Below are 26802 nucleotides of genomic sequence, written 5' to 3' on the forward strand. Positions count from 1 at the left end.
AGCATCTTCTTGACTTCCTCCTCTATAGCCGGCCGGCGAGCTTCCGGTATCCGGTAGGGCCGCTGCCGGACTACGACTCCGGGTGGTGTGCGGACCTCGTGCTCTATGACGGTAGTTCTGCCCGGGGTCTCACTGAACACATCCCGGAACTGACTGACCAGGGCCTCAAGCTCCGTCTTCTGGGTCGCCGACAGCTGCGGTTCCATGTCCACTACTGGGGGTCCGGTATGGGCTAGCGCGGCCAGTTGCTCGGGCCGGGGAACCCACTTTTTGAGCAAGTTGACGTGGTAGATTTGCTCCGTCCGTCGGTGGCCCGGTTGCCGCACCCGGTACGTCACTGATCCCATCCGTTCCACTACGGTGTAGGGACCCTGCCAGGTCGCCAGAAACTTGCACGCAGCTGTCGGGACCAGTACCACCACTCGATTGCCAGGCTGGAACTCCCGGGCCTGGACGGGCCGGTCGTACAGCCGTTGCTGGGCGCACTGGGCGGTCACCAGATGTTTCTTCACCAGCGGCATGACCCAGGCTATCCTTTCCCGCATCTCCCGCACGTGCTCGACGAGGCTACGAAGTGGGGCAGGCTGGTTCTCCCAGGCTTCCCGAGCCACGCCTAGAAGGCCCCTGGGCTGTCTCCCAAACAGCAGTTCGAAGGGGGTGATCTGGACGGTTTTGTCGGCTCCTAGGTGTCCCGCTATTGGGTGGCCGTGGGCCAGCTCCATGAACGTCTCCGTCTTGGTGGTAGGCACTACCAGGAGGAATTTGTCCTCCCCTCGCCTGTGGGCGACACAGTACAGCAGACCATTGCATATTTCAAAATGAGGGAGGGGGTGAGGCCCCGGGAGCCTGTCTACCTCATCAATGCGGCGCACTTGATCCCAGCAGTTCCGTAGGCGGTCGTCCTCGCGTTGTTCCCTTCCAAACGAGCCCCCGGTCGTGACCTGGGAAAACACATCAAGGTAGACAGATGGCAGATTAGGAGGCTGACACTCACCCTCCCTCTCGCTGTCCGTCGCTAGGTAGACCGGCCTGGGGCTGGGCGGTCCCCGACGGGGTCGCCGTGGCCCATTCCGGGCGGTACAGCGTGGCATCCTGGATCCAAGGAGGAGCTTCTGGAACCCCGGCCAATCCCGTCCCAGGAGCAGAGGTACAGGGAGATCCGGCACAATGCCCACCTCGATGGCCCAGGTCCCGGGCTCCGCACCGTCCGGGCCGTTACCCAGCGGGTGTCTCCGTGCACACACGTCAGCGGCAACTGGGATTTCTGCTCGGGCCTGGGTCGTACCAGGGACGGTTGCACGAGGGTGACTGAACTGCCGGAGTCCAAGAAGGCCTGGACGGGCTTCCCATCCAGTTGTACCATCCTGCTGGGGCCCGGGGGACATCCGTCCTGGTGCAGGAAACACCCCGCCACCCATGCCCGGGCCGTCGGAGCTGGGGGTTCCGTGGGTATTGGCTCATCCGCCCCGTAGAGGACCACCGGTCTGCTGCCTGGTGCACCTTCGAGCGGACGCCGCTCCATCACCCTGCAGCACTCTCTCCCCTGCCTCGCGGGCGTTCGTTGCCACCACCAGTTCGACCGCCTCTACCAGACTGTGGACGTCCTGGGGGTTTCGCATACTGACCGGGCGCCTCAGCGGGCGGGGCAGGGCCCGTAGCAGCCGGTCAATGAGTACTTTCTCAGCCACCTGGTCCGGGGTCGGAGACCCCGCAAGAAGCCACAGGTGGGTCAACCGGGCCAGTTGCGCGGCTTGCGCTCTCACTGGCTGCCGTTCATCATAGGTCCATTGATAGAACTGTTGCGCCGCCCCCACACGTGCCCTTGATGACTGGTGCTCAGTGCCCGTCTCAGAGTGGTGCTCGTGGGGTGAAGTGCCGTGGTGCAGATCCCTCTCCCTGGGTGCCTTCGGAGTCTGTGAAATACGGAGAACAATTGTTAATGCTGCCTGGAGCTCTGGGGTGCTCTCCCGCTGGCGTCTCTTCTCCTGGCTTTTAAGGCCAGCGGGAACGAGCTCCAGGTGCGCCACTCATCGCGCACAGGTGTTAAATTGCCTGTATTCATATTGAAATCGATCATGTGTAAATAGAAAGGCTATTATACTCTGTTTACCCAATTGCATAAGGTGGTAAAAGTCAACACCACTGGCAATGCAAAAGCCCATTAAGGATGGTGGTGAACTGTCTTTGACTGTCTGTCCTCACAATCCCATCATTAAAACCACTGCTTGCATCTGTAATTATTCTGTGAGGAAACACCAGCTGAAAAGCATTGTGAGAAGTTCAGGGGATGAGCTCTGTATGATTCACAGCACGTTTGGTGCCAACAATGCAAGATGCCCTGATTGAACACTCATGAGAATAGTGTTTGGGCTTGGGAAATAAAACAAAAGCCCATGTATGAGTCCTGTCTATTAATCAATGGAGACTACAAGAATGGATGTGTGCTCAGTGTGTAATGCACTTGAATTGGTATATATTTTAATTTAATTTAATACAGTTCACATGAGCAAAAAAATTTAATTGCACTAAAAATACTAAGCACTCAATATGGGGAGCAGTGTTTGTTTCGAATGCATTATACTTTGATATAAGGATTTCTGTCCCAATCAAACCTCTGATCTTTCATGAGGAGCATGAATCTAGCTTGGACCATTGGGATATAAAGCTCTGTTAATTGTCCTTTTAATTGTCAGCTCACACTCAAGAGTGATTTTCTCTGTTCTTCTATATTGCATTAGCATTTACTCATGACCCTGTACAATTACACTCGGCTACTGAAGTGGTTTGTATTCTTACTGTATGAATTTGAAAAGTCATTTGTATTCATAGCCAAATCTGTGCCGAAGCTCTTAGAAACCCCACAGCACATCTCAAGAGACTCAGTGGATTTCCTGACAAAGCCTTTTGGCTCATGATGCTTTCGGAGTAGTACACACACATTTAAATGCAAGTGGCATCAATGGTGCCATACATACCTGAAAAAATTCAGGAATAATTATTAGTAGTAGTACCATTTTAAATTTGAATGGAGAGAATCATAGTGTAATGGAGTTGAACTAAATAGAATGTTTTAAACAAACAGTAAAAGCATCTTTCAATTTCAGTAAAAGCAAAAATGAGGTAGAATTTGATATAATTCCCATGAAAATGTGAATGGGGAAATGCAAATGTGCCTACATTCTGATGAAAAATGAAATAAATATGAATAAATATGCATCAAATATAATGCTATAGATTTAAAAAGCTCAGTTTAAATGGCACAGTGAGTAACATAAGAGACAATAAATAACTGTGAAGATTAAATTCAAGAGCTAATATAAATATTTACAGAATTATTTTTTCCATCCAAGCTACTACAGCAGCAAAAATGACAAATTGTTCCTGGGCTTTTATGTAGCAAACGTGCGCCCTGCTGACCCATAATTCAGTGGCAACAATGTGCTATTAAAAATGCCTTTCTCTGCAGACCTTTCTGATCCAGGTTGGTCCATTTTCCCTCCATTTATAGAAGCGTCTAGCATCACTACAATACCTCCCAAATGCAATACAGCAATTACCCGTGCAAGGGATTGTGGGGGCTGAGGTGATGGATATCACTTGATCATTCTTTTCAGGAACATGGGCACTCACATACAAATGATTTGAAAACTTTGCCTGGTTCATTTGCACATTTATGGACATTCAGATCCATGTTCTCCAGCATGATTTAAGAATGAGCCAGAGAGCATGTTGTGCTTCAATGAAAGCAAGAAATTCGGACTATACAATTACTTCAAGACAGAAATAGTTCAGAATCTTGAATTTTGAATGCTGAATCTTGAATGGTTTAAACTGATACAATTTATAATTGTATAGTCATACTAAAGAAACGTTATTTATTCATTCACTCATTCTGTTTAAATATATATAAAAAAACAGTTTACATATGACAAATATATTTAATTAAATACACTAAAATAATAATAATAATAATAATAATAAACTGGAGTGTTAAATAATTTTAACAAAAATTACTGGAGTAAAATATTTCAGTGAACTTCAAAATGTCATTCTTTGTAACACATTGTGAAATTTGCAAGCAATAAATTGAGTAATTGCCATTTTTTCATCATTTTCTTTTCAGTGTGTAACACTCTAATAATCAATAATCTTCAATAATCTTCATATATTTCTTTGGTACTGTGGTGATAATCTGAATATGCCCTGCAAGAAAGGGTTAAACAGATGAATCCACACCGTTCTTGTCCGAGAATGACATTCTTTTGATTCAGAGCACTTCCCTGTTTTCCTTTTTGATCAAACAATCGATGAGAACCAATTATTCTGGCTGCCCTGAAGCAGACACGACGTCTAGAACTTGGCACTATGTTATTAAATATTAATTTATCATGAAAAAGCTTTCTCTTTGTTTGCTTCACATATTTCCTCTTCATTCTATCAAGATGAGGCAACAAACATTGTCTGTCGGGTGAAGAGGTTTACTTTTCCCTCCCATATTGATCGGCACACATCTGTGCTGATACACTTCAACTGACAAGGCCACCTTACTATGTTCATTTAGTGCTTCCATGCGGATTTTAAACTTAGTCGTGTGACCCTCTCTGGGTTTAGTGGTTAACGTCATTGCTGGCATTGTAGCCCATTAATACGGCACATTAAACCAGCAAACACATCATAACCACAAGGCCGCTCAAACCCAAACACACTGTCAGTATGGTTGACTACGCTGTGTTGACAGTGACGCAGATCTTACACATTTGGCCCTACAAAGGAAGGGTCTGTTATGATGCCATTAAACCCCATGGTATGCACGTGAGATTCTCGTGGTGTGTGTATATTTGTGTTCGATAGTGAGAGCATGTTTTAAGGGAGCAATACAAATGTAGATTTTACTGACCTATTATGTATTTTTCAACAAGTCACTATTGGACGCTGACTGTTAACCTTTCATCAAATTATTGGCTAAGTATAGTTAGCAGAGAGCCAAATGTTTTTATTTACAACAGTAATATAGAGTTCATGAAACCTGCTCTTTTGAAATGTGATTTAAACAAAAAAATAAAAATAATTGAAATGTTTTGTGTTTGCATGCATGCCTTGCCCTAAATATCTAAAGATGGAAAAAAAAAGAAGCAGGATGAAAAGTCAACATTGAAACTCATTGTTACATAATTCTGCAACATGATGCATTTTCAAGTAAAACAGGATATCCAATGATAAAAATAAATGTAATAGACCTCACTGTACAGGGTTGCCAGTTCTGCATAACAAAACCATCCCAATTGGTACACAAAAAAAAGTAGCACAATATTTCAGTGAACGTTCAATCACGTTCCGGGGGGAAATGGCAATCAAAATCACTCCAAATTGACGTTATGGGGGGGTCAAAACCTCCTTTCTGGGGTTCCACGTCTGTCAAAATCGCATTCTCAGGGGTGGGGGTTTTACTAAAGTTGCCCAATTCCGCAAGAAGACCACAGACTTGGCAACACTGTTACTGTATCAACTGGGAATTGATTAGCTTGTGAAAATGGGGCATTGATAGTATAGACCAAAAAGTGATGAAGTTTTTTGTGGGCGGAGCCTATCTGGTGGCAGAAAATGACGGTTTTCAAGTAGCAGTCTATGGAGCCATGGAATAAAAGAATAAAATAAGGTAAATTTGAGTTTATATTTCAAAATTCTGACTTCATTCTCTCAATTATGAGATTGTATCTCACAATTCTGATAAGTCAAAAAAAAACTCGTCATTCTCTCTTTATAAACTTGCATTTGCGAGAAAAAAATGTCAGAATTGTGAGATGTAATAAATAAATGTTATGGAAACATTTGTAAATATGTAAACAATTCATCTGCTGTGAATTCCTCTGGTTTCTTGGATACTACTCTGTGGTATGTTTTTTTTTACTACCTTGATTCAACATGGCATGCTTTGTTGCCGCCGGGAACTTCTTGGTTGTCGGTTTACTGCGAGTCCTCTACCTCTTCGGTCCTCCATCTATTGGACTGACTGTCAGGTGAGTTAACACTCTTCTTGTCAGTTGGTCTACTGGCTTACTGTCTGGTCGGGTAGCCTTCCTCTCAGTGAACTTTTGTAGATGCTGCGATGATTGTGGTTCTGGCTAACGTGGTTTTGCTGATGGCTGGCATTCCTATGGTAATTGCCAACATGTCAATAGCTCATTATTATTATTTTTTGGTCACTATTGGAACTAACCCCTATATGGAAATTGGATATACGCCCTGCGAGCTAAAGGTTCAAAATGGGCACCTGCGTCTCGACTCCGCGACGTACGAACACTGCCATACACTTGCTATCATTCGTCGCCCGCGTTATTTACATCGCTCGTCTAGAAGGACTTTCAGTATTCATCAGCTATCGTCTACTGTGATCCCGTGCGTCTGGTCTAGCAACAGGGCTCTGAGTAAGCTGAAACGTTCTCAAAGGAACTGTCCAACACCGCGAACACTTGTCAACACAACTAGGATTGACTCCATGGATAACGTTACCTCCAATGGAAGCATTGTGGAGAAACACTGTGCTCTTCTTAATTGTCGCTCCATTTCTGATAAAGGTTCCTATATAAATTCTATATAAATAAACTAATTATTGACAATAACCTGGATATGTTATTTCTTACCGAGGCTTGGCAATCACCAGATGACTATTTGCATCTAAATTTGCTTACCCCGACTGGATATCAATATCTGTCTAAACCTCGTACAACTGGCAAAGGGGGTGGTCTTGCAGTCATTTATCATGACTCCACAGAACTTACCCAACTGGATTCTCATAATACTACGACATTTCAGTTTATGCTTATGAAGGTTTGTTTAAAACGCCCCATCATAGTTATATTGATTTATAGACCACCCAAGCAGCAAACTGAATTCTTCTCAGAACTCAGTCAATTACTAACGTTAGCCTGTGCTGTGTCGACCAAGGTTATCTTACTAGGTGATTATAACACAACACTGTCTGCTCTAATACTACTCAACTATTGACTGTACTGGACTGTTTCGATCTTATTCAGAACATTAACTTTCCAACTCACACTCATGGTCATACACTTGATCTGGTCTGTACATTTGGTTTGAATAATATCTCCGTCAGTGGTCTGGCTGTTCCTATCTCTGACCACAAGCTTATTATTTTTGATTTTACATTAATCTGTCCAGCCAAATGCACTGATAACATAACTATTTCATATCGTCATGTAAATGCTGTTGATACCAGTACGTTCTCTGCTTCTGTTGCTTCCTCTGCTGTTCCTGAAGTTTTACATTTTACCTGTCCATCTATGATTTATGATATGTACCATTCTCTTATTTCTAACATCCTGGATGAGTATGCTCCAATTAGGACCAGGTCTGTTCCCATGTCTCACTCCTGTCCTTGGTTTAATGCAGAGCTTCGTGCTATGAAAGCAAAAAGCAGACTACTTGAACGTCTTTTTAGGAAAACGGGTTTAACTGTCCATTATCTTGTTTATTCTGATTACATCAAGAACTACAAAACTGCCTTGAATGCAGCCCGCTCTTCATATATCTCCAGCATCATTAACAAAGCAAAAAATAGGCCTAAAGCACTATTTAGCATGGTAAACAAACTAATCCAGGCACCAAAACATAGTATCAACCAACAGGAATCTGAAGATTTGTGTTGTACTTTTTTGCATCACTTTCAGGGAAAGTTAGATGTTTTATGTGGGACTTTTGATGAGGAATTGACTATTTCTAATTGTGAGCAAACTCAGTCTACCCAATCATTGGCTACCTTTACTTTGACAAATCCATCTCTAATTGCTGATTTAATACAGAAATCGAATTCCTCTTCAAGCCGACTAGACCCTGCACCTACTTTTCTCCTGAAACACTGCATCCCTGTTATTTCTGCCCCAATCTCACACCTCATCAACATGTCTTTCATTTCTTCCGCTGTTCCTATCTTTTCTTAAGACTGCTGCTGTTACTCCTATTCTTAAAAAAACGAATCTGGATCCTGTAAATCTATTCAACTACCGTCCAATCTCGAACCTGCCATTTGTATCTAAAATCATGGAAAAGACTGTTGCCTCTCAGCTGCAGTCATTACTAGCTTGCAACAATCTCTTTGATATTTTTCAGTCTGGTTTTTTTTCGCTCACGGCACAGTACGGAAACTGCTCTAGTGAAGGTTGTCAATGATCTATTACTTTCTGGAGATTCAGGCAGTTCATCAATTATTTTATTACTTGACCTCAGCTCAGCTTTTGATACTGTTTGTCATGAGATATTATCTCGCCTTGCAAAGGTTGGCATCTCAGGTTTTGCATTATCCTGGTTCTCCTCATATCTCACAGATAGGCAATACTTCATCTCACTGCACAATTCCAAATCTCCCACTGTCTTGCTCAAACAGGGTGTTCCCCAGGGCTCAGTTCTCGGACCATTATTATTCATCCTCTACATTCAGCCTCTTGGCCAAATAATTAGTCGTCATGGTTTTAACTACCACTGTTATGCCGATGACATCCAGATATATACTGCTTGTCAACCAGATTCTACCCATTCGATGGCATCCTTATCTTTCTGCTGCCCGATTATTAACTTCCACAAAATAATCTGCTCACATCACCCCTATTCTATTTAATCTTCACTGGTTGCCTGTATCTATTCGTGTCCAATACAAAATTCTTCTGCTCACCTTTAAGGCACTCAAAGTTCTTGCTCCCTCCTATCTTTCCAACCTACTTTCTTCTTATATACCTTCTTGCGCACTCCGGTCTTCTAATTCTGAACTTCTTTGTGTACCTAGATTCCGCCTATCTTCAATGGGCGGCAGGTCCTTCTCTGTTACTGCACCCAAACTTTGGAATTCACTTCCCCTGGCACTCAGAACAGTCACCTCTTTCAGTGAATTCAAATCAAAGCTTAAAACTTATTTGTTTAATCAACACTATCACTAATTTACATTGTCTATTTGTCTGTTTTGTTTTCTATTTCTGTCTTTACTACATAATCTGTGTTATATGCAACTGCATTATTTGTAACTGAATTGGGCAAATGTCCAATGAAATTGTTTCTTTGTAATCAATATTTGCTGCTTTGGTGTACCTTGTAGAGCGTCCTTGAGCTTGGGAAAGGCGCTATATAAATTAAACATATTATTATTATTATTAAGACAAAAATGCGGTTTGGAAGATGAATTCATGATGTACTCGCTCATTATATACATTTAGCAAATTTTGATCACAGAAAAAGTTACATAGTGCTGCTTTAAGTCCGGTGGTTGAAACATGGAGGAAAATCCTTTAAGAAATGAGACAGGGTCAGTTTTTGATGTTGAATGTGAAGTTTTAATTTAATGTACATAAATGCAAAAATTAAAAATACTTTTAATTTGATAATGTATAAGGACTTGAATAATACCTTGATATTATAATTAAAAGCAATACAAATGACTAACTGACTGTACTGTATAATGTGAGTCAATCTATATTGCAATTGTGCACAATGTTAAAGAAATTATATCCAGCTGTTTGTGTTGGAAAGCTGTTATAGTTGGTTATCTTCCTCTCGATTGCTCTTTTTGCTTATTGGAAGGTTATCCCTAAACATTTTTCTTGTTTTTGAGGGATCTTGTTTTGTTTATAATCTCTGTAGGTCCTGAAGGAAGTGTATAATAAAGCCAGTGAATCTTTCCAGTCTTCCATTTTCAATTTTAATGTAAAGGAATAAATAAAAGAAAGCTAAACAGAACACACAAAGCAACTTGACATGGTGATATTATTTGATAAATTTGACTTACTCGTGTGCACTGCGAAAGCAAATGGATAAAATGTTACTTAAAATCTACCGGTTTAATGGGTTATACAAAATAAAAATATGGCAAACCTCTAGTGTCTGTGGCAGATACTGCCCTGATAGTTTGAGCGTGAGGAGGGGAAATGATTTCTTGCACATCCTGTAATGAAATTATACAAATCATCACAGTAAAAAGAACTCCTCAGAATGACACTTTGATTGTATTCCATGTGTTTAGTGTTGTGTTGTTACTTGCATTTGCCTTATTTTTTTATGTATCCTCAAGGGTCACCATAGAGAGGGAACTAAACAACGCCATTAAGGCAGATAGAGGTCAAATAGGGCAGTTCACTGAAACTGGATCATTGGACTCACCTCTAACCCAAATCAAAGAAAGCACAGAGCATAATTGGCACACCTGAGTAACATAATGCTCTTCCTGTCAAAACAATATTTCCTTTTTAGTAAGAGGTAATCTAAGCCACAGTAGTACTATAAGTACTACTAAAATGTGCATAGTAGGGAACGAGGATCTGCTTTAAAAAATTACACTCAGAAATCAAAATCCACACTGCTTTTGATGTTCGTTCCTGATCTTACTGTATGTGATTCGTCAGTGCAGGCTTTTCTAAAAAATAAATCAATAAGTTGCAATCATTCATCAAAATCTAATAACTTACTCCACCTCTGAAACAAATGAAGTCACCAACAAGCCATGTTTAGCACCTCTCTAACTGACTTCATTCTAGTATGAATGGCCAATCAATCCCAAATGAGAAAAAAAAATAAAAAATCAAGTCATGTCCTACATTGATTCTCACTCAATAACAGTTTTACTCAGAAATATGTCCAAAATATGTGTTTTATGTTGATTTCAAACAAGCGCATTCATATGAATGAGCATTCATTGAATGTATGGTTTGCAATAGTTCATATACTGGAAATGTACACTTCCATTAAGTATACTTAATGAAATATTTAGTTTATTAATTTTGTAATACATTTATTTTAGCATTTACTTGCAGCATATACTTTATATCCTAAAAAAGACACATTATGAGTCATTGAAATGCAGTGTTGGGCAGTAACTAGTTACTAGTAACTTAGTTGCTGTAATAATATTACTTTTTGAAGTAACTAGTAATGTAACTAATTACTAATAAGATTTAAGTAATAATATTACAGTTACCATTCATAAAACCGCTTAGTTACTTTTGATGCCTCGACCCCGCTGATTTAAAATCCAACAATCAAATAATTCCTAGATTTATTTTCATAATTTTCATGACTCGCACATGCATGTGATGTCCCCAGTGCAGCAGGAAAGCTTGGAATATGGTGATATTATGATGAGGCAGAAATATGTTGTTAGTAACATTCTAGAATAATTTTATGTGGAAGATACATGGTTACAACTTCTGTGGGGCGTGAAGAAAAAGTAATGTAACTAGTAGTGTAACTAATTACTGTTGCCAGAAAGTAATAAGTAAAGTAACTATATTACTTTTGAAAGGAGTAACTAGTAATGAGTAATATATTACATTCTTTGAGTAACTATCCCAACACTGTTGAAATGTGTTATGTACAGCTGAGAAAGCATATTCAAATGAAACCCTAGAACAGATGATTTAACCATGCCTGAAACACAATCTTCTAAAGCTGCACTTCTTTTATATGAAATTCTATTATACACACAGTAATATTCACTGGATTATTCAGCACATTTCCCTGAGTACACCACCAGATGTGAGACATACATTGCTGTTTGACCTCCAGAGGGAAAGGTTGCTCTGAAATATCCAGGATAAACAACATGGAGAAAGCTGGCAGTGAAGGACAGCCTGTGAAAGTCAAGATTCAAAGCCAACATTGTAGCAGATATCTCTGCTGCCAAAGGTAGTGTAATAACATCTCATGATTATTCATGTGGGGAAGAAGGAGATAACACTGGCAGATTTACAGTGCAGTGTTGTATACTCGTTTCAAAATCAAATCCATCCACAGGGTTGGTTGCTATTCCTGTAGCATTCAGCTGTGCTAATCCATACATCTACAGGCTATGTACTTAAACCTTGCCATAGCTGCACTACTAATAGCAGCCCTGCTGTCTCTAAGCCTTTCATGATTACAGCCAAGCTGACGAGACCAGGTTTGTGATGATCCACAAAGGCCGATTCAATCCTCAACACAAAACCACTATCTACCATTTCAGAGAGCCTGGTACTTTCAAACTCATGTTTGATTCATGAAGCGAGACTCTCACAGAATATCAAGTGACTGAGTGTGTGAATTTAACATTTACATTAATATCCCAATCAGGAGTGTGTTTCCCAAAAGCATCACTTGCCAACAGTTGTTGTTACCAACATCGTTCAACAATTTGGTGGTTCCTGAATCCATAGTTGAAACGAACATTTGCAAAGAATATCGCAAAAATATGGATGGATCTACAGCTCTCAACCTGTGGTTAGAAGCATAGTTTATTGTTAGTATGATATGTAAGGGATAATGTATGTCCAGCTGGTTGTTATTGCAGAAAAAAAGCCTAACAGGCTTATCAGCAGCCCAACGCGAAATATGAGAGAGTGAGTCCGCAATACCGGGATGACATAATTAAATATGTGTACAGAGAATATTGATTTAAGTTTTAATATTTTATTAGCCACCCAAACGCAAAGCTTCCACGAAGAAACATTTTTCCCAGCAAGTGAATAGCGCTGACTGCAGTTACCCGGATGAGCCTGTGTTATTAGTTTTTACAGGTTGTTATTGGGGAATGACATACCTCGGAATTTGGTGACTGACCAATCAGAATAGAGTATTCCCGCAGAGCCGTGTAATAAATGGACTTAAATATATCTTGCTCTTGAGTAAAATAAGCAAGCTAACGTGCAGGACAATCTACATTTTTAATTCCATACATATACAAATATCATTCTACGTCTTTTAGTTTGTTAAAGGGGTCATGAACTGCTTTTTGTTCTACTGCTCTGAGGTCCACTTATAATGTTATCAAGATTTTTTATGTCAAAAACATCATAATTTAGAAGTAATAAGCTATTTTCTGTCCTGTTTTTTGTAACTTATTTCAAAAAGTGAAACTTTCAAATATTCTAGATTCATAACATGTAAATTAAAACATTTCAAATGTTTTTATTTTTTTTTATTTTGATGATTGGAGCTTACAGCTCATGAAAGTCAAAAATCCAGTCTCTCAAAATATTAGAATATTTACATTAGAGTTTCATTAAATGACCATCCCTACAGTATAAATTCCAGGTATCTCCTGTTCTTTGAAACCACAATAATGGGGAAGACTGCTGACTTGGCAATGGTCCAGAAGACAATTATTGACACCCTCCACAAAGAGGGTAAGTCACAGAAGGTCATTACTGAAAGGGGTGGCTGTTCACAGAGTGCTGTATCAAAGCATATTAAATGCAAAGTTGACTGGAAGGAAGAGATTGGTTAGGAAAGGGTGCACAAGCAACAGGGATGACCGCAAGCTTGAGAATACTGTCAAGCAAAGCCGATTCAAACACTTGGGAAAAGCTTCACAAGGAGTGGACTGAAGCTGGAGTCAGTGCATCAAGAGTCACCATGCTCAGACGTCTTCAGGAAAAGGGCTACTAAGCCACTTCTGAAACAGAAACAATGTCAGAAGCATCTTAACTGGGGCTAAGGAGAAAAAGAACTGGACTGTTGCTCAGTGGTCCCAAGAATTTTGCATTTCATTTGGAAATCAAGGTCTGGAGTCTGGAGGAAGACTGGAGAGGCACAGAATCCAAGCAGCTTGAAGTCCAGTGTGAAGTTTCTGAAGTCAGTGATGATTTGGGGTGCCGTGACGTCTGCTGGTGTTGGTCAGGCTGTTCGTCGGCTGGTGTTTTATCAAGTCCAAAGTCAATGCAGTGAGATTTTGGAGCACTTTATGCTTTCATCTGCTGACAAGCTTTATGGAGATGCTGATTTCCTTTTCCAGCAGGACTTAGCACCTGCCCACAGTGTCAAAACCACTTCCAAGTGGTTTGCTGACCATGATATTACTGTGCTTGATTGGCCAGTCAAAATGCCTGACCTGAACCCCATATGGAATCTATGGGATATTTTCAAGAGAAAGATGAGAAACAGTTGATCCAACAATACAGACGAGTGAACGCTCAACAGTGCCACAGGCTGATCGCTTCATGCCACACCTCACTGATGCTGTCATTTGTGCTAAAGGAGCTCCGACCAAGTATTGAGTGTAGAAATGAACATACTTTAAAGAACTTGAACTTTTCTGTTTTACAAATCTTTTTTTATTGATCTTAGGAAATATTCTAATATTTGGAGTTACTAGATTTTTGACTTTCATGACCTGTAAGCTCTAATCATCAAAAAAACAAAATGTTTTACTTTACATGTAATGAATCTAGAATATATAAAAGTTTCACTTAAGTTACAAAAAAAAGTTACTTTTTCACGATATTCTAATTTTTTGAGATGCACCTGTACAAGCATCAGACATGTTTATTCATGAAGGTTGCCATGGTATGCACGTATGCAAACATCAGATGCTAAGTTTGCTCATGACGGATAATGCATCGGGTGTGTGTGATGTCAGTTTTAGGTTATGGTTTTCATGTCCTTTTTAGTTGCTGTTCAGCGACAGTTCAGCTTTCTTTTTTATGTAGAAAAGTCTTAATTTACATTGCAACATTAATTAATTTACTCTAGCACAGTAGATATCAGTAAAGCAATGCAGAAATAAACTTAATGAAGTATTAGTATGTGTTTAAATCTAGCGGTAAATCTACTTTAAAAAGTATTACACATTCGAACACGACCAGAATGTGCGCATTGAGAAATGTTAAAATTCATCGTATTTACAGGCTAAAACTGTGCATCTTTAAACATACTAAAGAAACACTGCAAAAAAGACTGATTTAGTTAAGGCACCGATTCAGTTAAGACACCGAAACTGCCTTAATGTGGCCAGAATGTTTGTCTACACATACAAAAAAAACATGTTCAAAACTACCATGTTAACGCAGTCGAACATAGCGTGTTGACACAGTCAAATTTTGCACATCCTTTTTAAAAACTTTTGGCCCCGTCTGCCTTCCATATGAATGAAGAATGTGAGACAAAGAAACAGTTAGATAATTTCTCCAACAATGCATCATACTGTGGTAGATAAGCAGCGATGTATGTCTTTGTTTGGGAAACGCACAACTGATTACATTTATTTGCTCTGCTGATTCTTTTCCAAAGTGATTTCTGAGCACAAAATACAAACCCAATTCCAAAAAAGTTGGGACACTGTACAAATTGTGAGTAAAAAAGGAATGGAATAATTTACAAATCTCATAAACTTATATTTTATTCACAATAGAATGGGGATGCCACAACAACGTCCCAACTTTTTTGAGATGTGTTGATGCCATGAAATTTAAAATCAACTTATTTTTTCCTTAAAATGATACATTTTCTCAGTTTAAACATTTGATATGTCATCTATGTTGTATTCTGAATAAAATATTGAAATTTTGAAACTTCCACATCATTGCATTCTGTCTTTATTCACAATTTGTACAGTGTCCCAACTTTTTTGGAATTGGGTTTGTAGTAATAGAAATGCAACTCTTGAAGAATCAGTGAAACACTACAAGGATGCAACATCAATTGTGAATTTATCAGTTACGCTACAGACAAGACCCTGATACCTGAGCAAACATTTAGATATGCTGAGATTAGAAGATTTTGAAAGGTTTCTAGCGAGGTCTGTGAATAGATTAAATGCCACCAAGCACACTTTATACCCTGCAAATGGCAGACCTTTTCTTCTAAAGGCTAATTCAAATACACCAACAAACAGCAGCGGTTGTTGGGTTTGGTAAGATCTGTGTGCTAACTCTGTTGCCATTTGTTGGTGTTTGTTTTTACCGACCGAACATGTTCAGTCATGGTTGTCGGGTCATGAAATGTTTGAGCAATCTGGTATGATATTCAACTCCAACAAACCCTGGAGTAATCGGACTTGATCACCATCTGTTGACATAACAATGAGGTAAGCACAGGGTGTCACTTAAAATTCACGAGGCAGGACCAAAAGTCTTATATATGCTATATATAATGTTTATAACTAATTTTAGAAGGTATCTCTGTATCATTTACTGATAAGCCCTAACAGCTTAATCCAGGTTTTTTTTAGTTCAGTCTTACAATTCTGAAGCAAAGTGTACGTGTTGTTCATAGTGTTGCACATTGCATGGAATCAGAAACAGATCAATAACAAATTGTGTCCATGCAGAGAAAAGGGCCCTTAGGAGCTTGTCACACAGCGCAATCTCATTTGACAATGCCAATGCCCCGTGGTGTGAGTCTTAAAATACAATCTGAAGGACAACTGGGTAGAAATGCAGTACGATTTTAATCATAGACATGAAATTCAAGTCTGAATCGTACATTACTGTCAATATGGTGATTCATATAAGCGAACATGAATCATACCCAAGTTCTCCCAAGAATGTTTCACAATACACATCTCCAGGTTTTGTGTCATTTTATAAAACCATATCGCATGTTCAGCTATACAAATTACACATTACTATAATCAAATGCAGTACTCGTACACATATATTCAATTCACATTTCACTCCAAAATCCAATGAAAAACGATGCCACAAAGCAAAGAATGTTTATAGTGCTAAATATAGGCTTGGTTTTCTTTAAGCAAAATATAAATTGTTCTCAAGAGGGTTTATGAGATGCGATGAGAAGTAAAAAGTGAAATTTCCCAATGGTTTTCTTATACCAACCTGTCAAAGAAGGAAGGTTATGCGTCTGATTATATTTCCATAATGAACTCCAGAGGACATATGGTTTTTATAGTCACTATATAGGCTCGTATGGCAGTGAAACATGCCAGGGGAGTATTTTTTCTAATAAACGGTTCTTGGATGTCAAAACCTGTTTATGTCATTTGATGAAATAAGAAGCATTTGGTATGACATCCTCGGCTCTCGAGGCATAAATGACCCAAACCGAATAGCTACCATCAACTCTTGAGTAGGATGGCTTGACCTCTCCATGACACAGTCATTCCAGCTAATGAATTTTAAATAATGGGATAATTATAAAGTATAAGGCTTTAGATAAACTAATTTATTGTTTAGCAATCAAACCGTTAATAATATTAAAGTCATTTCTTGGAATTCATTCACCCTCATGTCCTCATATAGGAGGTGAAACCGGAAGCAAGGAATGTTCTGATTTATAGAATTAAAAACACCCTATAGACGGCACTTCCATTACCACTGAATTTACGGTAATGTTTATGGTAATGAACACAACATGAAGGTAAGCCAGGTCAGCGTTCTAGAGGGCTTTCTGAAGTTTATACTTTATGGACTTTCAAGCCTCTTATGTCTCTGAGCATTTGGGAATTGGCAAAACAATACAATATAAAGTACACCTAAATATTTTTCAGCCTTTTGACAATATTTAATATAAATCTTAGTGTTTGCACTGAAATGGCTCAGAACAGAGGATCTGTTCAACAAAGGTCAACCTTTTTGACTCCAAGTAACCTTAAATTAGAGTCACACTTATATAAATATTTTGGTAAAACTAGAAAGATATTAGTGGTTTTAGCTTATTTTAATTGTCATTTCTTGTTTTTGAGCCATTTTGAGGCTTGCTGGTTTAGAATCACTCTTTTTCAGAGCACAGTATGAATTATGGAAATGAATAAAACTTAACTCAAAAGCCGTCTCTGCTTCAGAAGATCAGACACTGTTAAAGGGCAAAGCATTCAAAATGGCCAAATACTTGGAGCAAAATCCAGCGTAAACAAGCAACTTTCATTGTCTTGGTTAAACTGGTCTCCTGGGTTAAGCTTGTTTTTTAATGTGGCTTTTCCACAATGTTGCTGAACTGTACTTACTGTGAGAAATATACTGATAAACCATTTAAAAAATACAGATACAAAGTGTATGAGAAAATCTTCTCTGGCTGAACAATGCATTAAACATGATGAAGCCTATCCTTAAAACATGAAGTTTTATTGATCAAAAATTATATTTAAAGGAGACATGTCACAGCACAACTGTGTTAAACAGAAAGAAAACTACAGACATTGAGATCAGTGAAAACATAAATAATATATATGTACGTATGCAAACTAGATAATGATAAACATTTAAACATTTAATTTAAAACTTCATTTTGCATTACCTATTACAATACATTCAAATCTATCCAAAAGTTTGAAAAAGTCAATTATATCAGTAAGTCGTTTGGAAGCAAATGGGGCACAAATGTTACTGTTTGCAACCCAGATATAGACTAATTTCTACTTATATTTTTTCAAAGGGAAACACTTTGAAAGATATACTTCGCAAAGAATTTTAGATTTCCTGAGGAAAACAACAAAAGGAGCCCAGAGTAAAAGTGAAAAAAGTCTGAGTGCAGTCCTATTACTCCTGCATAAAGAATGAGTCGGCAAACTCTCTCTTTCCTCTACCCTTCTATTTCGGGCTCAGAGACGTCAATAGAAGGTCTTTCAAGTCCGCATAACACAGCAGCCTTCTTATCATTTGTGGTTTCAGACCAAAAGTCTCCTGAATGATACAAATCCAATTAGACCGCATGCCTTCAGAGCTTCTGAAACTAGGTCATCGGTAAGGAAGTTCTCGTGTGCAAATAAAAGAGTACTCACGTTAACATTTTGGATGAGTCATATGGGTCAGTGCCTGGCTGGCGGAGCGGCCCGACGGACCCAGAAAACGAGCCTCTCGTCTTTGAGTGTTTCAGGCCATGAGGCAGAAGATGAACTGCTTCATCACAGTTAGAACGATGATGCACACAGTGTTCTCATTACCACAAATAATCGTCAGTGTGATCTGCTTCTCTGCACCCACAGTTGCATGGTTTGCTGATATGTGCGGTCCTGAGGGCACTTATTTTAGAGTTCAGGGACTTTAGAGTCCCTCAAGAGCCTGCCACCTATTAGTGAAGTTAGGTCCAGTCTCATACAATATATATATATATATGTACTTAATAATATGTACTTTTAAGGTAATAATACAAATATGTACCTTTCATACCTTAGGGTCTTGCTCCAGTGACAGCTTTGTACCTTTTTTTCTAATATTGTTATTGTTCATATAGCAGTTCTGTGTTTAAGGCAACAAAACCCTTGACTGCAAAGCCTACACTCTTAAAAATAAAGGTGCTTCAAAAGGTTCTTCAAGCGATGCCATAGAAGAACTCTTTTTGGTTCCACAAAGAACCCTTTAGTCAAAGGTTCTTTAAAGAACCATCTCTTTCTTACCTTTTTATAATCTGAAGAACCTTCTTTCGCCACAAAGAACCTTTTGTGAAACAGAAAGGTTCTTCAGATGTTAAAAGTTCTTTATGGAACCATTTAGACAAAAAGGTTCTTCTATGGCATCGGGAAGCACCTTTATTTTTAAGAGTGTAGATCAATTCCTATTATTTACAGAAATACATTTTTAACTAGATGCGAGAGGTTTGTAAACAAACTTTGATGTTGGCTTAAAGCCTTGCTTGAAAGTCTGAAATAACGTTGAAAAGCTTGCCGTTTTAAGATGTTATTAAAATGTTATGTTCCAGCACATTGCTAAAAGGTTTGACTGAACATGCTGCTAACTTGTTTTAATATATTTTTATATATTTTATAAGTACTAATAACCAGCCAATATGTTTATAGGCTAATAGGCATGCTAATAAGCAGTTAGTTAATAGCGAGAATTGGTACCTATACTAAAGTGCTACAGATTGTTACATTGACAATAATCAGAAATGTTACTTGAACAGCAAATCGGAATGATTTCTGAAGGATCATGAGACTCTGAAAACTGGAATAACGATGCTGAATAGTCTTGTTTACTCCTTTAAGGTTTTTTTTCTTAATGGGAGGTCTATTTCATGCATTCTTGGCCCTGTATGACGTCATAAAGGGCGGAATTCCTTTTATGGGCACTTGCACCCGGACATCAACAAGAGCGAGAGCAAGAGGATACCCATCAACATGCTTCATTCATTCATTTGTTAGCCGTAGTAAATTTAGGTCAATAAAGTTTTGTTCCTGTTTTATGTCGATGTCACAGCTTGCAAAAAAAAACATACTGATGGGCACTGTTGTGCTCTTGACCCACTATATGAACATTCAGAATAAGTGTGCCATTGAGCTGAATTGGCTACTGCTGCACATTGAAACACTCTTCGCTACTGCTCTATGATTGTCAACTGGGTAATAAAATGCAGACGCAAGTGGGTGACACATCACAGAGATACGTCTGGGTCAGATGTGTCATTTCAGCTGAAGCGGGTCTTTCAGCTACATCCACAGTCAGCACTGGTATATATAAAAGATGTGGAACAGGAATAGGATATTTTGAAGAATCTTATCCAGGCAACAAACAAGCTTTGAAACATGAAACTACTCACATTTAACCCTGTATGCTAAAAGAAAAAAAACATTGTGTCTTCTGCATGGTTCATTTATGTATGAAATGTATTAAAGGGGTCATATGATGTTGTTAAAAAGATTTTTTTTTGTGTGTATTTGGTGTAATGAAATGTGTTTATTATTATTATTATTTTCCACATACTGTACATTATTGTTTCTCCTCTATGCCCCGCCTTTCTGAAACACGTCGATTTTTACAAAGCTCATCGGTCTGAAAAGTGAGGTGTGCTGTGATTGGCCAGCTATCCAGTGCGTTGTGATTGGCCGAATATCTCAAGCGTGTGCCGGAAATGTTACGCCCCTACCATACTGTGATGCATGTGAGGCATTTGTTGCATCCAGTGGGGACATAATTACGGATTATAATGACTTTTTGTCTTTTGTCTTTTTACGCGTTGCGTTGTATTGTGCCGCGTAAACATGCATTTGTGATCGGAGAAATGACAAATAACAAGCGCTACTCTACACTGCACAAAACTTGCGTTTGAATCATCAGTCGCAAATCCTTTAAATATGAAAACGTATCGTTACTTGCAGTCTGTGAGTCAGAACAGCCGGCATTGTAGTCTACTCTACTAGGATCAGGAAACAGTTCTCCATAAATTGCGCTGGACACATCTGAATATTTGGGTTGAACTGTTCTGGAACAGTGTTGTAAATACAACTTAACCACTGATTTCTAGTCGTGTCCTCTTTTGGAAGGCCAAACAAAGTAGTTTCACTTTCACAACGAAACACACAGCGTCACACATGGCGGGCTTGAGTGAGCAGAGGCCGGATGGCTAGAGTGAGCGGCGGCCGACGGGCTAGAGAACGGTACGGCCGGTGGGCTTGAGAATGGCACGGCCGGTAGATTCGAAGAAAGAGCGGCCGGCGGACTTGCGGCAACCACATGTGACGACCCTAGGCTGGACTCCGCTTCATCCACGGTGAAAGCCGATCCGGCGACAGTGTGAAGTTGATGTATTTCAGCGACCAGCATGGATCAGCTCTAGGCATGAAGAAGCGGATATCGTCCTCTTTTGGAAGTCCAAACAAAGTAGTTTCGCTTTCACAACGAAACACACAGTATCTCCACAACATGGCGGCAGCAACAATACTACAGCGAGAATCAAACGCCTTCTTTCTTTGCGTGAACATTTGGGCGGCGTTATGCAAATCTTCCCACATCATGACGTAGACATGTGGGGGCGTGTTAGAACGAGACGTTTTAGGTAGGCGTGGTTGACTCTTAACTTTTATAAAGAATGTCTCTTTGGATTTGAGACTTTAGTCTTTGCAACTTTACAGATCTTCTTTATGCTCCAAGAGCTTGTAACACTCCAAAGAGAAAGGAAAATTTTAAATCGCATCATATGACCCCTTTAAAGAAAATATGGTTACACTTTATTTTAAGGTGTCCTTGTTACAGTGCAATTATACATTTAAGTACTGACTAATATTAACTAACTACATGTATTTACTATATGGTTAGGGTTAGGATTTGGCTCATACTTGCATGTAATTATGCATATATTATTGTTAACGTGTAACAAGGACACCTTAAAATAAAGTGTTACCGAAATGATCACATAACAATACAACATGATACTTGGGAAACCAGGCAGTCCCATTTGGACCAACCAATATTGAATGTTCATGATATGTTCATGATGATTTTCCTGGTGAGCAAAAATTAAGTATTCTCAATATCACAATGACTTCAGCTGTCTTTTTATGTTGCCAATATTTCCTGAAGAACATGTCATTAGACTAGTTTTGTTATCCTTCCTTGTTTAGAGTGTTAAAGATGTTTTAACCCCATAAAGTCATATTTGAGGCAATGAATTTTAAGCAAGTAAAAGGCCCTTCAAGTTGTGGTACACCTCTTTTTTTATGAAAACTTTAATGATTTTAAACATAAGAAAAAACTTTTAAAAATGTTGAATGAACTCTCCATTTCAGTGAATTGATTCAAACTGTTTAAGCAATCTACCATGTATTAGAATGTTCCATGTATTACAATGTTTTAGTAGCAAGTAGGAAAAGATTTTATATTTTGGTGCATATTAATGTGGTGCATGCATAAAATGGTTAAATCGTGATAATTTGGTGAAAAATATGCCTTTATGATGTTTAACAAGATTTTAATATTTTACATAGTGAACAATGATTTTTAGACATTCAGGAGATTCATTTACAGAATTTCAAGATATTTATACTAGATCGATTTCTCCAGCTCTAATTGGTCAGACTTATTAAAAAAAAGGGGGGGGGGAAGCCACGTTAGAATTATTTGCATCTCATGAATCATGCTATGTTTGCAAATAAGTCCAATGATGTTGATCCACTTATTTAAAAAAAGCAATAATAATAAATAAAAGGCAGAAACAGCATTACTCTTGGATTCTTTAAACAGAAATGTTAAGTCTCTACAAACAAACACACACACACACACCCCCCTCCGTGCAGCACATTATCCTTCTGTAGGTCTCTTCCTTACTCATCTAATGAGTAAATTACTTTTCAGTGAGGGGAGAAAGAGCTGTTCACCTTTAGCCCTTAAAGCAACCCTTTCATTATTCACAACATCATCAGCTGTTGCCTGAACCTTTGAGAGTCACCTCTATTCAGACTGAGACTCATTTGCATTATAGATCCAAACTCCAGAACATATTTACATGTTTATTTTAAAAGCATCTAATGATGTGCAAGCATGCACATTTCATATGCATAATCACTTAAATGTGTGAATTTCCCCATTACACATATGCTTCATGAACAGATAGGCTCTACTCGAACAGAAAATGAAACAGGCATGAGAGGAAACTCAACAGAAGGGCTTTCAGAGATCTCGCTGAGATGTTAAAAAAGAATTATCTGAATGCATCTACTGCTTTGAGACTAAATGATCTTATACAATCTTATTTCCAAGCATCATTAAACCATCTTTTGTCTCTTTATATTTAATAATACAAATATTTTACATGACTCATAAAGAATCTTTATATATTAGAAACTCTTGTCAATGATCAGTTCATCCGAGATTAAATGAGTAATACATTAATATAAGTAAATTCTGATTAGATTAGATGCATTTAAAAATAATAATAATAATAATAAATAAAAATCATGCACTTTATATGTTGTTCGGCGTCATAGAGAATTATATTTTGATTATTAATATTAATAATTTAAATATTAATTTAACATAATTAAACATTATACTGTATATTAATGCTACTTTATTTTACCACTACTATTTAAACATCACTGTAATGCATGGCCTTTCAAGACTTATTGCTTTGTTATATCACTATTTCAAGGTCTTTTATTTCCTGACAACAGATTTTCTTTTTTCTCTTTTTCCAAAAATAAAAATAAATCATAATTTAAAAGTAAAGAATGTGTGTTTTGGTCTGCATCGGTGTTATAGCCAATATTAGTACAACTGAGAGAAACTGCAGTATGGCGTAGGACAATATAGAGAAAATAGACCATTTTAACACAATGGAGCTTATTATGTGATAGTACATGCTCTGAATGGAGCCTTAATGAAAGGATTTTCGGTGGTATTCCAGCATCTGAGGCCGAGACACATGAAAGAACCGGCAGCTGAGCCGCACAGTATTGGGGGTGGGGAGAGTAAACCAGTGAAATTACCACAGGTAAGGGTTATATGCTGCTCTTAACATTTCTAATGCCAACTATGTCTTTTCAAATTAGGGTTTCACTGGTTTGTGGTCTAACTGTGAAATTGAACAGTGTGCTTTTTTTTAAACATTTTCAGGAAAAACGCACCTCACCCACTTAAATCCAACAACTGGCATTCTCCTTTTAAAAAAAAAAGAGAAATCTGTCTCAGTATCATTATATGGTTTTTATTCGAAAACATAGCATGCATCCAAAACCTAATCTTGTACATGACAGATTTGAAATGCTCTACGGGCAAAGAATGTACACTTCAAGAAGATTGCCTTCTCCTTGAAGGATACACTCTAGAACAACAAAACAAGGTCTATTGAAAGCAAGTATGTGAAGAAAAACACCCGTGATGCCTGAACAATGCAGCTCACTGATTGTAGTGCAGTATAGATTAGCATATTGTTTTAATGACTGCTGCTGTTTATGTTACCTCAGGCAAAACCTGCTGCAATTAATTTATATACAATATCAATCACATATTTGCCATACAGTATCAGAAAATCAGATGAACTATTGCTGGTCAATACTTTGCATTGCGCATGCAAACACAAAAACTGGCAAAATGGGAATCCAAGATCTTATTCTAAAACACCCGGCAACCGGCGTATTCAAGGCACAAAACACATCTGACAGCTCTCCACTACATCACCTCTCCTTCAACAGCAAGTGCTTGTATCGCATCTGCATAGTGTCTTGTGATTGGCCAGTGGTTTAACAAAAGGAGGTGCTGCTGCGAGCTGATTGGCTGAGCTCTGAAGAGGGGCATGGAATCCCTGCAATTGAGAAAGGCCATAAATAGGGCATGAGAACACACAAATCACAGATGCAGCTGCGACGGCTTACCGTTTGACATTTCACACGCTCCGAGACAGCTACGAGATCGAGAAGTTTGAAGCCTTTACTGGAAGCTGCAGATCTTGGCTTTGGGATTGGGATCATGTCTCTGGAAGTGAAGGAGAAGACAGAAGTGCGCTTGGTGTTCATGGGAGCCGCAGGTGTGGGGAAAACAGCACTGATTAACCGTTTCCTACAAGACAGCTTTGACCCCAAGCATCGGCGCACGGTGGAGGAGCTCCACAGCAAGGAGTATGAGGTGGCTGGAGTCAAAGTGACCATTAACATCATGGACACGAGCGGCAGCTACTCCTTCCCAGCCATGCGGAAGCTCTCCATCCAGAATGGAGATGCTTTTGCCCTGGTCTACTCCGTGGACGACCCCGAATCCCTAGAAGCCGTCAAGAGACTGCGTGAGGAAATCCTGGAGGTCAAGGAGGACAAGTTCACGCCCATCGTGGTGGTGGGCAACAAAAAAGACCGAATGCAAGAACGAAGGGTATCGGCGGACGACGTTCTGGTGAAGGTGGAACTGGACTGGAACAACTGTTTTCTGGAGGCCTCGGCTAAAGAAAACGAAAACGTGATGGAGGTGTTCAAGGAGCTGCTCCAGCAAGCAAACCTCCCCAGATGTCTCAGCCCGGCTTTACGCCATCGCAGAGAGACCTTTCCCAAGGACATGAGTCTACGGCCGCCCATGAACAAGACCAACAGCTGTTCTGTCTCCTAATGCTCGCAAGAAAAAGATTATCAAGAACGGAAAGGGTTGAGTTGCTTCTCAACGCCAATGTTGAAGCAAAGTGAAGATGTGTAAAGCTCTTTGAAGGCACGCAAAGACGATTTTGGTACATAGCGAAACTTCCCCTAATCTGCTCCAAAATCAGCATCCTCTGCAGTGATGAAGGAAAAAGGACAATGATTACAGACAAAGGGGAGAATGATCAAAGGACAATGAACTGTTGCATGTGTGCAAATAATCTCTTTAATGCTTTGACAGTGGTTTTGAGTTCCTGAAGTTCAGTTGTGTGATCTGTGTAAAGAGCTACTGCAAAATTCAATCATGTATGTGTCAAAACGTTGACATTGCAATATTGTAATGCCGTAGCATTAATGTTTTTCTACCATAATTTAAAATTTGACTGTATGACATTCTTTGGCTTACAAATCATTGCACCAAGTATTGAAGTCACCGTGTCCATTTTTCAAAATGTTTGGCGCTGTGCACATGCACTTTTATTCTGTCAAAAACTCATATGATGCACTGGTGTCTTTTTCTTTTCTTTGTAACTCAATTTCTTTGGAGGATTTTGTACATTTTTGATTTGCTGTAACATGTAAATGAAAAATAAAATAAAAAGGAAACTAATGGCACCTCAAAGGTAAGCAATTATCTTGATACACTCTAAAAAATGCTGGGTTGTTTCAACCCAACATTGGGTCAAATATGGACTAACCCAACTGTTGGGTTACATTTTTTAATTAAAGTTTTAACCCAAAAGTTGGGTTAGTCAATATTTGACCCAACGTTGGGTTGAAACAACCCAGCATTTTTTAGAGTGTACAATTAATATATATGTAATGGCTTCAAATAGTTCAGAAAAGACTTAAAAGTAGTGCTGTCAAACAAATAATCATGATTAATCGCATCCAAAATAAAGGTTTTTGTTTACATAATATGTGTGTGTGTCCTGCGTATATCTATAATTAATTTTAATTTATCTATCCATCTATCTATCTATATATATATATATTAGGTAAATATAAATACAAACACAAGCATTTATATACTTAAGAAAAAAATATGTTATGTTTATATATTAAATATATTTATATGAATATAAATATATACATGTAAATACATAAATATTTTCAAAACATATACTGCATGTGTGTGTATTTATATATACATAATAAATATACACAGAACACACAAATATATTAAATAAACAAAAATGTTTATTTTGGATGCGATTAATCGTTTGACAGCACTACTTAAAAGACTTCAAACCAATGAAATAACA

At 38.8% G+C, this 26802-nt stretch overlaps 1 pseudogene; it reads left to right on the forward strand.

Annotated features, from left to right (window-relative positions):
- The first annotated feature begins 24234 nt into the window (after positions 1-24234).
- LOC107562044 (GTP-binding protein Rhes pseudogene) lies at positions 24235-26076 on the forward strand (annotated as a pseudogene).
- The last annotated feature ends 726 nt before the right edge of the window (positions 26077-26802 follow it).

This window comes from Sinocyclocheilus grahami, unplaced genomic scaffold, assembly GCF_001515645.1.
Source record: "Sinocyclocheilus grahami isolate Dianchi unplaced genomic scaffold, SAMN03320097.WGS_v1.1 scaffold803.1, whole genome shotgun sequence".
Classification (NCBI taxonomy): Eukaryota; Metazoa; Chordata; class Actinopteri; order Cypriniformes; family Cyprinidae; genus Sinocyclocheilus; species Sinocyclocheilus grahami.